Source organism: Ursus arctos, unplaced genomic scaffold (genome assembly GCF_023065955.2).
Source record: "Ursus arctos isolate Adak ecotype North America unplaced genomic scaffold, UrsArc2.0 scaffold_14, whole genome shotgun sequence".
Lineage (NCBI taxonomy): Eukaryota > Metazoa > Chordata > Mammalia > Carnivora > Ursidae > Ursus > Ursus arctos.
In genome coordinates, this window is record NW_026622808.1 from 34,823,927 (window position 1) to 34,836,256 (window position 12,330).

General features: G+C 58.9%; 1 long non-coding RNA gene across 1 annotated transcript; it reads right to left on the reverse strand.

Annotated features, from left to right (window-relative positions):
• Nucleotides 1–1,205: 1,205 nt before the first annotated feature.
• LOC130543672 (uncharacterized) lies at nt 1,206–11,079 on the reverse strand. Its single transcript, XR_008959171.1, has 3 exons — nt 10,602–11,079; nt 2,849–3,303; nt 1,206–2,498 (listed from the first exon to the last, which is right to left on the reverse strand). It is a non-coding gene; the product is annotated as an uncharacterized LOC130543672 (long non-coding RNA).
• Nucleotides 11,080–12,330: the final 1,251 nt, after the last annotated feature.

Here is a 12,330-nt window from a genome sequence, read left to right on the forward strand (position 1 = left end):
GAGGGGATGTGGCCAGAGCGAGCCAGACAGGAGTCCCAGGCCGCAGGGAGCTTTGGTGTCGCAAGGCCAGTCTCATCCCTATGCTTGTGTTGTGGGGTTGGTCACCAGTGGCCATTATATTACTATACATTGTCACTTCTTTTATTTTACATTAAGCAAATATTATATTTAAGCAGATAGATAAGGAATAAACACGAATTTCATTGATTTCTCCCTCAAAAAAAAAAAAAAAATCCCAAAGTGAGTGAGCTCCGGAGGCTGGGCTCCTCTCTCTGCCTCCTCTCCCTGATATTCCATCACATTCATCCAGTAGGAGTCCCAGCCCTTGCACCCATCACCCCTCCAACCTCCGATCCCAGTAGAATGTCCCACGAGGTCATTCTCTCACTCATTGGCAGGCAAGGGTCAAATTTGGCTTGGAGTCCCAGACTGGTAGGTGGGACAGGATACCCGACCTCTGGGAGGGCCAGAGCCAGTGGGAAGATAAAATCAATAGAGAGGAATGCAGAGCTTGGGAAAGACCTCTTCCTTGGCCCAGGGCTCTTGCAATACATTACTGGAAGCAGAGGATGCAGAAGATGGGAGGTGAACATGTCTGCTCTATCTCAAGCTCTTCACCTCCACTTGGAGGGCTCTGTCTGCTGTCCACCCACCCACCCGTACATCGTACATCCATCCAACCAACACCTGCCCATCTATGGTAGGCAGAACAATGGCCCTCAAAAGATGCCTACGTTCTAATCCTCAGACCCTGCGAATATGTTACTTAACATGGCAAAGAGGAATTAAGGTTATGGACGGAATTAAGGTGGTTAGTCAGCTGACCTTAAAATAGGCAGATGATCCTAGATTCTCTGGGTGGACCCAATGAAATTACAAGGGTCCCTTAAGAGTGGAAAAGGGAATCAGAAGAGAGAACATGATGGCAGCATGAGAAAGGCGCATGCCAACATTGCTGGCTCTGAGATAAAGGAATGGGGTCATAAGACAAGGGGAGTGAACAGCCTCTAGAAACCGGAAAAGCAAAAAAGTGGAGTGAACCTTCAGAAGGAACCCAGCCCTGTCAACGCCTTGATTTTAGCCTAGCGAGAGCCATTTCAGACTTCTAACCTCCAGAACTGTAAGAGAATAGATTTGTGTCGATTTCTGCCGCTAAGTTTGTGGGAATTAGAGCAGCCAGAGGAAACGGATGCGTCATCCAATGATCCAATCCATCAGGCAACCATATATCCACCCATTTATCCATCTGTCTGTCCACCCAACCAACCCTCCATTCCTTTAACAACTATTCACGTTAAAGGAGTGTCTCCTCTGTGGCAGCTGTCAGACTGTGAAAGAGGACGGTGGTCACCTCCCGGGAGCTCCCCGTCCACTGAGGGAGACAGACACAGGGTGACGATCCAGGGCCCTCGGTGGAACACCAGGCATTGGGCAGCACAAGCACTGGAGGACTTGTGGCCTGATGGCTCTTGGTAGCAGGAACAGGACAGGAAGCACAGCAAGACAACCGTGAATCGATGGGGCAGGTGCATGTCTGTGTGCGCACATGTGAGTGTGTGCGTCATGGCGCTCGGACTCCGGCAGGAGCCCAGAGGCCCCACATCCCCACAGCAGTTGCCACCCAGCGAGTGAATGTGCTCAGCAGGAAATGCCTGGGTAGCCATGGTAATTAGTGTTGTGGAGCACAGGGCAGTCACACCAGAGGTTGTAAGCAAGCCCAGACCCGTGGGAAGGGATGGAGAGGAAGGGGCTTGCGCCACTCTGCTTCTAGACTGTGCTGCCGCTTCTGACCTCCAGCCACACTGAGTCTCCCGGCAGAGGAAGCTCACAAGGCCTTCCAGGCCGCTTCTCCGTGGCTCCCATCTCAGCCTCATGAGACAGATGGGGAAACTGAGGCTCAGGGGAGGGCGGTCTAGGGCACATGCTGGGTCCCCACCCACGTGTGGCTGCAGGTGTCCTCTGCAGAGTGAGTGGGTCCCCGTTTTCCTGGCTTGAAAGATGCTTTCCCACAAGACTCAGAATGGGGCCGGTGAGGAAACACGGCTCAGGGGGTCAGGAGACCTGGCTCCAAAGCCGAGGAGAAGGTGGCAAGTCCAGGTTAAGCCCACCCCAGGCCAGGGCTTCACCTAGGACCAGACCTCTGACCTGGTCCTGGGTAGCTCCCTGAGGGCCATGCTGGTGCTCTCAGCACAGCGCCTGCTGGACGGATACACGGTTCCTTGAATGCCCAGCTCTGCTGCTTCGTCCTGTGGGGCCTCAGGGAGGCGGCTGGCTGGGCCTCAGTTACTGCTTCTGTAAAGGGGGATGATCACATCGGTTCTCAGGAGGACCCGGCATGTGTGGAAAGCCCCCGGCGCGTGCCACACCTGGTCTGTGCTGCTGTTGTGATGACAGGAGATACTCTGCCCGGCTCGGTCAGTGGAATGTGCAACTCTTGATCTCGGGTTTGTGAATTTGAGCCCCACGTTGGGTGTAGAGAGTACTTTAAAAATAAGAATCTTAAAAAAAAAAAAAAAAAAGAGGAAGAAGAAGAAATATTCTGCTCCTCCACTCTGACACCTGTTCTCTCTTCTCTTCCCAAATCTCCGAGCCACCTTTTCCACCACAGCCACCTACGTTCCCACCGTCAGGACACGTCCTTCCTCTGTCCCTCTGCTCGTCCAAAGTCTGTTTTGCCTTTTGCTTTCCACGAGGACTCCCTCCCTGCCTCCTTCTTTCCTGGCTGCCACTGACCCTCACCCCAAGTCAGTCCCCCCCGACACACGGGCACGTGCGTGCACACACGCACACGCACACACAGGCACGCCGTGCCCCTCCCTACCCCAGTCCACTCTGCTCCCCTCGTTACCACCACAAGCAAGCTCTGCGTGAACCAGAGATCCTCGACGCTCCAGGCCCCCCGGAGCCTTTCCGCTGCACTCTGGATGTCATGCTGCCTGCGAGGGGCCATCCAGAAGCCCAGAATCTGGAACTTCTGGCACGTCTCAGTGATGCTCAAGGACAGAAAGACAAAACGTGGGGAATCAGGCTTGCCCTTGACTTTCCGGGTGTGGGGCCCGTTTCACAGACGGGGGAGAGCAGGTACGCACAGCTTACCTCCAATGACTCACATTTTGTCTCATTTTATTCCCATAGCAACTTGCAAGGGAGGCTCTCTCCATATCCCGCTTTCATAGATGAGGAAACGCAGGGTCTCAGAGGTGAAGCTCACATCGCTGATAAGTGAGGGAGTCACTTGAAAACGCCCAATGAGTCTGTACTTTACAAAAGTAGCAACAGCAGGGACTTCCAGATGATTTCTGCCTGCAGAGGAATGCTGGGATGTTCTGAACCTTCTCCGACTGTCTGCCTTCGGGCCTTTCCAAGCATGTCCCCATGGACCCCTTCCCAGCTCATAACTGCCACAGGAGACGGGCCCCTGGGCCGTCCCACTTCCTGGACACACACAGGGTCAGGGTCTCTTTAGGGTTCTGGTCTCACTACCCTCCTCCCCATTTCTTCTCAGGGAAGGTTTTGGGGAAAGAAAAGTCTGGAGGTGGAGCTAGGCGGGGAGATGGGTTTGGCATAACTTTTGGCAGCCAGGGAAATGAGCTTCCAAAGGCAGGGTCCAGCCTCCCCGGCTGGGCCCGGATCTCTCCTGGAAGACCAGGGTGGCCACCTCTGAGGCCCACTCCAGACGGCTGACTGGGTGACCTCAGCTTAGTCTCTTGACCTCTCTGGACTGAAACTGTTTCTCTGTGCAGTGGGCACCTTTGGGCCTCCAAGGCCCCTAGGGAAACAAGGGAGGGGACTTTCAATCCCAGCGCAGAAACCAGGAAAGGAAATACGTCAGGGGGTAGCCTTCCTACAAGGGCCTTAGTGCTACCAAAGAACACGAGGGCCCACACTCCCAGGCCCTGGCTGCAAAGGTGGTGGCTCCCAGCATGCTCGGGTGGAGGGACCGTGCAACCACAGTTGCCTTAGACAACCCCATTGTGTCCATCCGGCTCCCCGGCTCAGGCCCCCGGGGCCAGGCTAGTGTCGCTGCCCGGTGCATGCCAGGGCTTTCGGTGGGGGAAGATCCACCCCAGGCTCCCACACTCATTCCCTCTGCTGGGAATAGTGCACCCCTCTCCTGGCTCAGCCTAAAGGTCATTGCCTCCGGGAGGCTCTCCAGGACTACCCCAGCAGAGCCAGGCCCCTTTCTCCACCCTCCCCCAACATCACAGGCTTTCCTCTGCTTGTGCTTTGTCCAGGGCCATCTCCCCCTCTGAGGAGGGGGACTCCCCAAGGGCAGTTTTGGGCCCCCAGCCTCCCCCGGCCTGGGCCAGGGCTCCCAGGAGGGCTCTCAGCTTTGTCTACTTGGCCATTCTAATTCTGAGCACAGTCCAGTATATTTTCCCCCGAGGAGCCAGGCAGAAGGGGGAGGTCAATCACGTCATCACCTCCCCCCACCTCTAGGACCCCCCTTTCTGAATCTTTGCCCTGCCCCAGAGGCCCACCCATCTTCCCTGAGGACCCCCAGGGCTGTATAGGCATCCATCCCTTTCCTTCTAGGACCACCCTTGTCGGGAGAGATTGTCGGTGGGAAGAGTCCAGGGCTGGGCAAGGGGGCTGCCGGAGGATCCCTGACAGACAACTCCCCTGCCTCCCACCCCCCTCCCATGTCCAGGGCCTGTGATGGACGTGGGGTGGGGGAAGGGCGACATGGCAATGACTGCTCCTTGGTCCGAATCCAGGTCACTCCCGGCCTGCTCAGCAGCCGTCGGTAATTAGGGGCCAGCAGGACGTGGGCAGGCGGGTGGCAGGAGGCCTAATTGTCTGATTTTTCAGGTAATTAACGGGAGGCTGTCTGGCCTGTCCCCACAGGGCCCAGCATCCGCCACCCCATCCCCTGGGCAGCCCCAGCCGCCTAATGAGGCCAATTACTGAGTGGCGCCCGGGCCCTCATTAGCCACCTGGAAAGGTCATGTGGAATGGCACCGGGGGGGGGGGGGGCTCAGCCAGCCGTGGCGGAGGCTGGGCCACCCCTGGAGATCGAGCTGAGGACGCGCTGGCCGTAGATCTCTGCTGCTGCCCGTCCCACACCTGGGACCTCACTTGTGCCCGTCCTCTCCGGACAGCAGCTTCCGGTCAAATCCTCCCCCCCGCTGCTTCCCAGCAATATGGCCTTAGGCGTGTCACCCCCCATCTGACTCTGTTTCCCGAGTCAACGATGAATGCATAGCAGGCGCCCAGTGCATGGGCGCCCACCTGCTTCCAATGGTGTCAACTCCCTTACTTCACTCTCGAGGAAAGGGAATCCAGAGTGGGTTGGGCCTGAGGTCACTGATGTGTCCAGAGCCCACTCTACAGGGTTCCCGGAGGCGGCAGGGATGGCCCCCTGGGATTCACCCCAAGGGACTCAGCATCTAGGCAGGCAGTCCTGGGAGGGGTCGGTAGAGGCGGTCAGGTGGAGGAGGGAGGCCTAGGAGGGGCTGGACCTTCCCAGGCACCTGAGCCGAGTAGAAGTGGGAAAGAAGGAAATTCCCCCAAATGCTAAGGAAATGGGAGGATTTGAAGATCCTGGAGGAGATGAACCCCCCCCCCCCACCAGTCCCTGGATGCCGCAGGGCACCCAGGGAAAACCTGACAGGCGCGTGCCCGTGCCCCAACCTGCCATTCAAGGCGAAGCCATCCTTTCCTGGTTGGTGCTCCCCATTCTTGAACTTGGAGAGCACTGTGCCCTCAGATGTGGAGTTTTTGGCTGCTGTGGCTCCTCTGTTTTTAAGAATTCTGTGACCTAATTCCATGCTGACAAATTCCATGCTGTTCCGGTTCCTGTAATCATCAGCTAATGCTACTTTTGGTCCTACTGCCAGCCTAGAATCTAGGTCAAGGGTTTCCAAACTGTGTCCCCCAGGGGCCCTTAGGTGGGAGCAGAGGGAGCTGCTACCCAGCCTCCAACAGGAGCAGCTGGGCTTTGCTCTGATAGACTATTAGTAGCTGCTCCTGCCACGTGCCGGGCATACGGGGGACTCTGCCTCCACGATGCCATTTCGTCTCCACGAAGGCCTGTGAAGAAGGTAGCATCACATCCCCATTTTACAGACGAGGACGCTGAGACTGTTGGAGGCTGAACAGCATGCCCTAGGTCTCACAGCTTGTGCGAAGGACTCGGACCCAGTTTCTCATGGGAGCCACCAGCGATATAGGTTCCACAGCTGGAAAGAAAACGAGGTGTAGGAGCTGGAGGGGCAGGGGTTCACATTTAGCATAATTGGTTTCCTCTAGGTCAGAGCGTGCAGGCACGCCTGGCTCTCTGCCCCCGGGCAGGATGGTCCCAGCCCCAGGTTTCCAAGGGCCCCTGCACCCCTGCCACGTGGCATCTGTGTGCGTGAGGGTCCATCTGCCTGGATGCCTCCCTTCCCTCTGCTGTGGGCTCTGCTTTCCCTACAGCCCAAACCAATAGGATCCAGCCCCTAAATAGCATATGTTTCCAGCCTCTGCTCATCCAAGTCATAAATCGCCTGGTATGGTGTGCTCCTTGTGTCAGCTTGCTGCAAAACTCAGGGTGGGGGTGGCTGAGCGAGTGTAAGGAGCATGCTGAGAGACAAAGCTGGGAGCCGGGGTGAGCCCAGGACGGAGACTCAGGAAGGGACATGGGGGGCCAGTCCTCGCCAGGCCTGGTGCTGGCGTGGGGCTCAGCCTGGGGTGGGAGTCAGGGGCTGGTGGGCCAGATTCCACCTGGGCCTAAGGGCTCGGACACACTGGAGCTGAGGTCAGAGATCAGAGGGTCGGGCCTCAGTCTTGCCCAGCAGTCAAAGGTCCAGACTTAGCCTGGAGTCGGGGGTCAGAGGGCAGGAGCCATCGCTCAGAACTTGATGAGGCTGGAGAGCCAAGCACAGTCTGAGGTCAGGGTCAGGACTATGCGCTGATGGAAATTCAGAGGTCAGAGGGTCAGCCTGGTGCCGAGGGCCACAGCTGACTGAGGAGGAGGTCCCCAAAGACCCAGAAGCCTTCCTATCTCCCGGAAATGAGTTGGACAGGATCGGTGACAGAGGGATGCCTAGAATGAGCAAGACTCGTAGGAGGGGGTGGGGTGGGGGGTGCTCCAGGGATGGAACGAGACCGTGAACAGGACTGGGAGCAGATCTGGTGTCCCAAGCCACTAGAGCAGGGCCGTCCCTGCTCCCGGGATGGGAGCCTCAGCTGTCCATCTCTGACACTCGCACAATTGAGTCACCCGCCATCATGGTGCTCACGCCCAGTGGTTGTTACTGCCTGTTTCTACCCGCACGACTCCAGCCCCAGCGGCGTGTAGGGAGCTGTCCTTGAGGATGCTTCGTGGAGGCAGCCATGTGACATGCGGCTGTGGATGTATGTCCCTTTCTGACTCCATGGCACGGGAGGCCCTCCCGGGCAGAAGTGCACCAGGGCTCTGGGTCCCGGGTCACCGCCCGGGGCCAGTGGCTTCCCCAGCTGCCCGCCCGAGCCACGTCCAGGCAGTTTCTCCAGGCCTCCATTCTGCCAGCTGGGTTTTCCCGCCTCTTGCCTGTTCTGGGCCCAGCATGGACAGAGATCTGGGGACAAGCCCACACAGCAGCCAGTGGGGAATCTGGGGGTGGAGCAGGCAGGCAGGAATGAGAGGCCAGCGGGCAGACAAGGGTGCCAAGGAGGAAGCCTTATCACAGGCCTCTCTGTTCTCATCTCCCACGGGGCCTGGGCACGGACCCGTCTCAGGCTGGTCACCCGGCACTGGGGCCCTGACCCCGGAGGTCCCCCCCTCCCCAGGGCACCACAGGGAGATTCAACCAAGGGGGGGCGGGGGCCGAAGGGAGGTGAGAGAAACCCTGGGAGACAGGAGCGGTGGAGAGCCCACAAAGGCCAGACGGACAACTAGAGGGCTGCCCTGCCCACCCAGGATGCAAGGCCTTCAGGGTTTGGCTGTGAAAGCCCAGGTCACCTCCTCCAGCTGAGCTATTAATACCCAACTACGACCCACGCACCCTTGTTGGGAGGACGCCGAGTTCCTCGGGGGCTAAAAACGGTCTGCGATGGGGGTGAGCCAGGCCTTCTCCCTCTCTTCTTGTCGGAGGAGATGGGGCCAAAGGCCAGGCTGGCCTGGAAGGGGGGGTGGAGCCAGGGTGGGGATGCAGAGGGTGACAGAGCCCTGGGGTTGGCCTGAGGATTCCAGCTCGGAGCAGGAAAGTGCTTGGCCGGGCCAGTCCCCTGGAGACCTTGCTCAGAGACCTAGGGCAGGGGCTTGCCAGTGGTCCCACCTGGGAGGCGACCACCACCTAAATCTCCTGGCTCCTCACCACCACCCAGGCCTCCTCCTTCCCCTCAAACCTCAGCTTGGTCTGCCCCTGCCAGGAGGGGCCTGGAGGGGAAAGGGGACTCTGGGGGGAAGTCTGGAGCCTCTGGTGGGGAACGGGGCCCCCTAAAGCATAGCCATTCATGTTTCAACTTCGTGTGTGAAGTCTCAGTTATTCAGAGCGTTCTCTGAGCAAGGAATTACTGGCAGCCCCATTTTGTAGATGAAGAAACTGGGGCTCAGTCATTTCCCTGGAGCCTGAGCTGGATAGACCTGGTTTGTCAGACTCCAAACCCTACCCTCTGTTGCCTCCTCTTACGTCATTATAAAAGGAGGTTTCTGGTTTGTTTTCGGGATCCATGAAACAGCTGTTTCCTTCAAAATGCTCCAGTTGCCACAGGGTTCCAGGCCCACTGGGGTGGCTGGACCAAGCCCAGGGGTCTGTGCGGGTGCCTTTCTCCTGCACTGGTAAGACCCCTTCCAGGAGCGACCGTCGCTCCTTCATTCCTGGGGCTCAAGGGCACATCCTGGGTCCTGTGCTGGTTTTCTGGGCTCAAGGCCACCCAAGGCCACCTGCTCTCTGCTGTGCCCCCCTCCTTTCCCATGGCAGATGCTCCAGGATCCAGGTGCAGACCCCAGTGGAGTACACACTTGGCCGGGAGAGTCCACATGAGAAAGTGGCTGAGAGGTGTCAGCCCCAGAGGCCCCCCACCGGAAATCCCAACAGCTGCCTGGCTCGCAGGTCCTGGGCACTGGGCCCTGACCCCAGGCTGGCCGTGGCCGTGTCAGGTGTCCAGAGGAGTTGCGGGAGGTGATGGCTAGAGCCAGGGGCAGTCCGCCCGTGGTTATGGGTGCTGTTGACACCTCCTGGGCTGCCAAGGCCGACAGGGGCCAGGGGTGGGGGGAGGGGTCCTGCCCTGGCCTGGAGAGTTTGAGGAGAGATGGCCTCTGTCTGAGGGTGGAGGCGGGCCCTGTTCCTGAGGGTCTGAGGGAGGAGTCAGGTCCCGTACTGAGGGTTTGGGAAAGGAAGCACAGTCCTATCCTAGGCTGAGAGAGACCTGGCGTTGCCTGAGAAATCTGAGGAGGGGGAGAGACCTCTAGTCTTGGGGTCTAGTAGAGGGGATATATATTTCCTAGCGGCTGGTGGGGATTGGGGTATGGGGGGTTGTCCCAGTCTCACAGGAGGGAAGGCTGCCTGCCATCTGGGCTGGCGGGGGGAGCTCTGGACCTGCCTCCCCCTGTCCCCAGTCAGCCGGCAGGCAGGTGGCTCTGCATTTCCCCAGTGTTTCTCCTAAGCCGCTGAAAGGACATGGCTCTGCAGGACAAGGCAGGGGCCCTCTGGCCTCGGGCTGACCACACCAACAGCCCCAGGGCTTCCCTTCACCACCCACGCAAGAAAGGAGATGGACTAGCCCTGCCTGGATTTTCCTGCCCCGAGGGAGGGTCTCTACCTCTGCCCTTAGAGAACTGGTTCGGGGGGGGGGGGGGGGGGGAGCCTTTCCCAGGATGGGCCCCACTGCTCGCTCATCGCCACGCACCCTCAGCTCTCCTAATGCCCACGTGCTTACTCGCCTGGAACTGCCTCCCCAGGCAGTCTTCCTGGATTAATAGAGATGACTCCCACACCAGGCCTGGAGTGTCCCTGCCCTGCCCGCCCTGTCTCCTTAGAGCCCCAGCTAGCAGAGCCTGACCTTCTAAAGGCTTTGGGCCTCCGTTTCTCCTCTCCCATTTCCCTCTCAATGCTCCTTCCCTCCTGGCTCTGTCCTAGACCCCAGGCCTCTGGTTTGCTGACCAAACCAGCCCCTCCGCCACACCAGCTCTGGGGGCTGCTCCCATCTCAGCTGTCCCTGCTGCTCTGCCTGGGCTCCGGCGGCCCCCTCTTTGCTCAGTCTCCTCCCTGTGTCTCTGTCCCTTCTGTCTGCATTTCTCTTTGTCCTTTGCTGACTCAGACATGACTTCGTCTCAGTGTCCATTTCTGGCTCTCTCTCCCTGTCTGGCTCTCTCCCATCCGGTCTCAGGTAGCTCAGCCTTCCTGCCACCGTTGCTCTGGGACCCTGTCCTGGTAGCATCTTGTCTCCCCACCTGGCCGGGATGCCTGCTGAGACATCTGCTCCTACATCCACTTGCTGGGCCCCAGGAAGAGCTCAGACAGCACTTGTGGTCTCGGCTCTGGCCCAGCTCCAGGGGAGTGGCTGTGATTCCCAGAAGGCAGCAGGGAAAGAGAGACCAGAGGGCCGTGTGCTTGCCTGTCCCTCGGAGGACCCCCCTCTGTTCAGGCCACTGGCCGTGATCTGTGCCCAGGATCCCGACTTCCTGCACTACTTACGGCTGTGTGACCCCGGGCGCGCTCCGAGCTTCAGTTTCCTCTTTCCCAGGGCCAACGGGGCCTGCTGCGGCAGGTGCCATGCGATGACATGTCGGCGCACTTGGCAGGTATTTGGCACTGTGCCCGGCACGTAGTAGTACTGATAGAGTCCTCATTACCGTTACTGTGACTGTAATGGGTCCCCTGGGTCTCCAGAGCCATGACGGGTGGAGTGGGGGATGGGCTGAACCTCTGCTGCTTGAAATGTCCCGTGTCCATCCTGAGTCCCCCACCCGTCCCTTCCTCAGGGGGACAGAAAAATCCCCCCACACACACCTGGGATCTTCCTGTCCTCAGAGTCGGTCTGAATTGCACACCATGGTGTTCACCAAATTAATTACTGCCGGCTTGGGGATATACTTTTTTAAGAAGACATTTTCCAGGGGGAGAAACACGCAGGAGCTATAATTAGTTGGAAAAAGGAAAGAAGAGCGGCGCGTGTGAGTCACCAGCCCCAGTGACAGACTGCTAGAGCTGAGCAGAAGTTTCGGGAGAAGCCGCTGCGTGTGGGTGAGCTGGGGACGGGGTGCAGGCAGGCTGGGGTCCTCAGGCACGAGGCACGTCCACCTGTCACTCCAAAGTCTTTCTGCTCTACCCCCCAGACTTGTCACCCATCGCCTTACGCCAGTCCCAGCTTCTCAGCTCCCCTGCAGCTCCTGGGGCTTCTGCCCCCCTCATCCCAAGGCCACTGCCAGTCCCTGCTGACACGGACCTGGGCAGAGACCCTGCCGCTCGGGTGAGGAGGGAGACACCGTAGAGGGTCTGAGCTGCCCGGGGTTTGGAATCCATCTAGTCCAGCTTCTCATTCATTCATCAAATGCTGAAATACTGCTTGTGCCTGGCCTACGGACAAGCAAACTGAGGCCCAAGCTACACAGCTGTGACAGCTGTGCGTGGAGCAGCCTCTCCGCCTGTCCTGCCACATCAACTGTGCCAAGCCAGACCCTGGGCAGGGCCATGCCCACGCCTACTCTCCTGGGGCCAGTAGTCCAGTACGGGAGGCAACCAGGCACCTGCAAGGCAAACGCCCAGTGCCATAAAGTGGAGGCATGGGGCTGCGGGAGCCCGGAGGTGGCTCTTGATCCAGGCTGGTGGTCACAGAGGGCTTCACGGGGGAGGAGGTGAAAAGTCTTCAAAGGCTAGAAACGGCACTACGGCCCATCATGGCTGGAGGAGCCATAAGTGACTCTGTGGCTGGGCTCGGAGCAGCAGGTGGTGAGGGGGTGCTGGGGGTGAGGCCTCTGAGCCAGGTCATTCTGGTGCCCATCCCCCATGTTTCTTCTGAGCAGCCAAAAAAGGGGTATGACCTGCGGGGTGCCCCTGTGGCACTGTGTACCACGTGGCCCTGGTCCTTGGGGGCCCTCTGCTAACTCTTTGTGGTATCTGGGACCCACTGACCCAAGGTTAACCGTGTCTGAGCAGTCAGTGGCCAAGGAGACGGCACCCAGGTCTCTCTCTCCCTCTCCCTGGCTGAGGGCTGGCTACCCAGTTCTCTAGGGTCCCTGGACCAGGCCTCAGGGGGTACACTAGAGCAGCGTGGCCTGTGCCTGAGAGCAGGGGCCCCAGTCTCCAGTGAGAGGACACTTCCTCCCCTGGGAGAGTATGGCATCATCCAGCACACAGAGAGCTCCCTCCTAACCCCAGACCAAATTAGCCTTCCAAATTACAGGCTGCATATCCTCCAAATTGA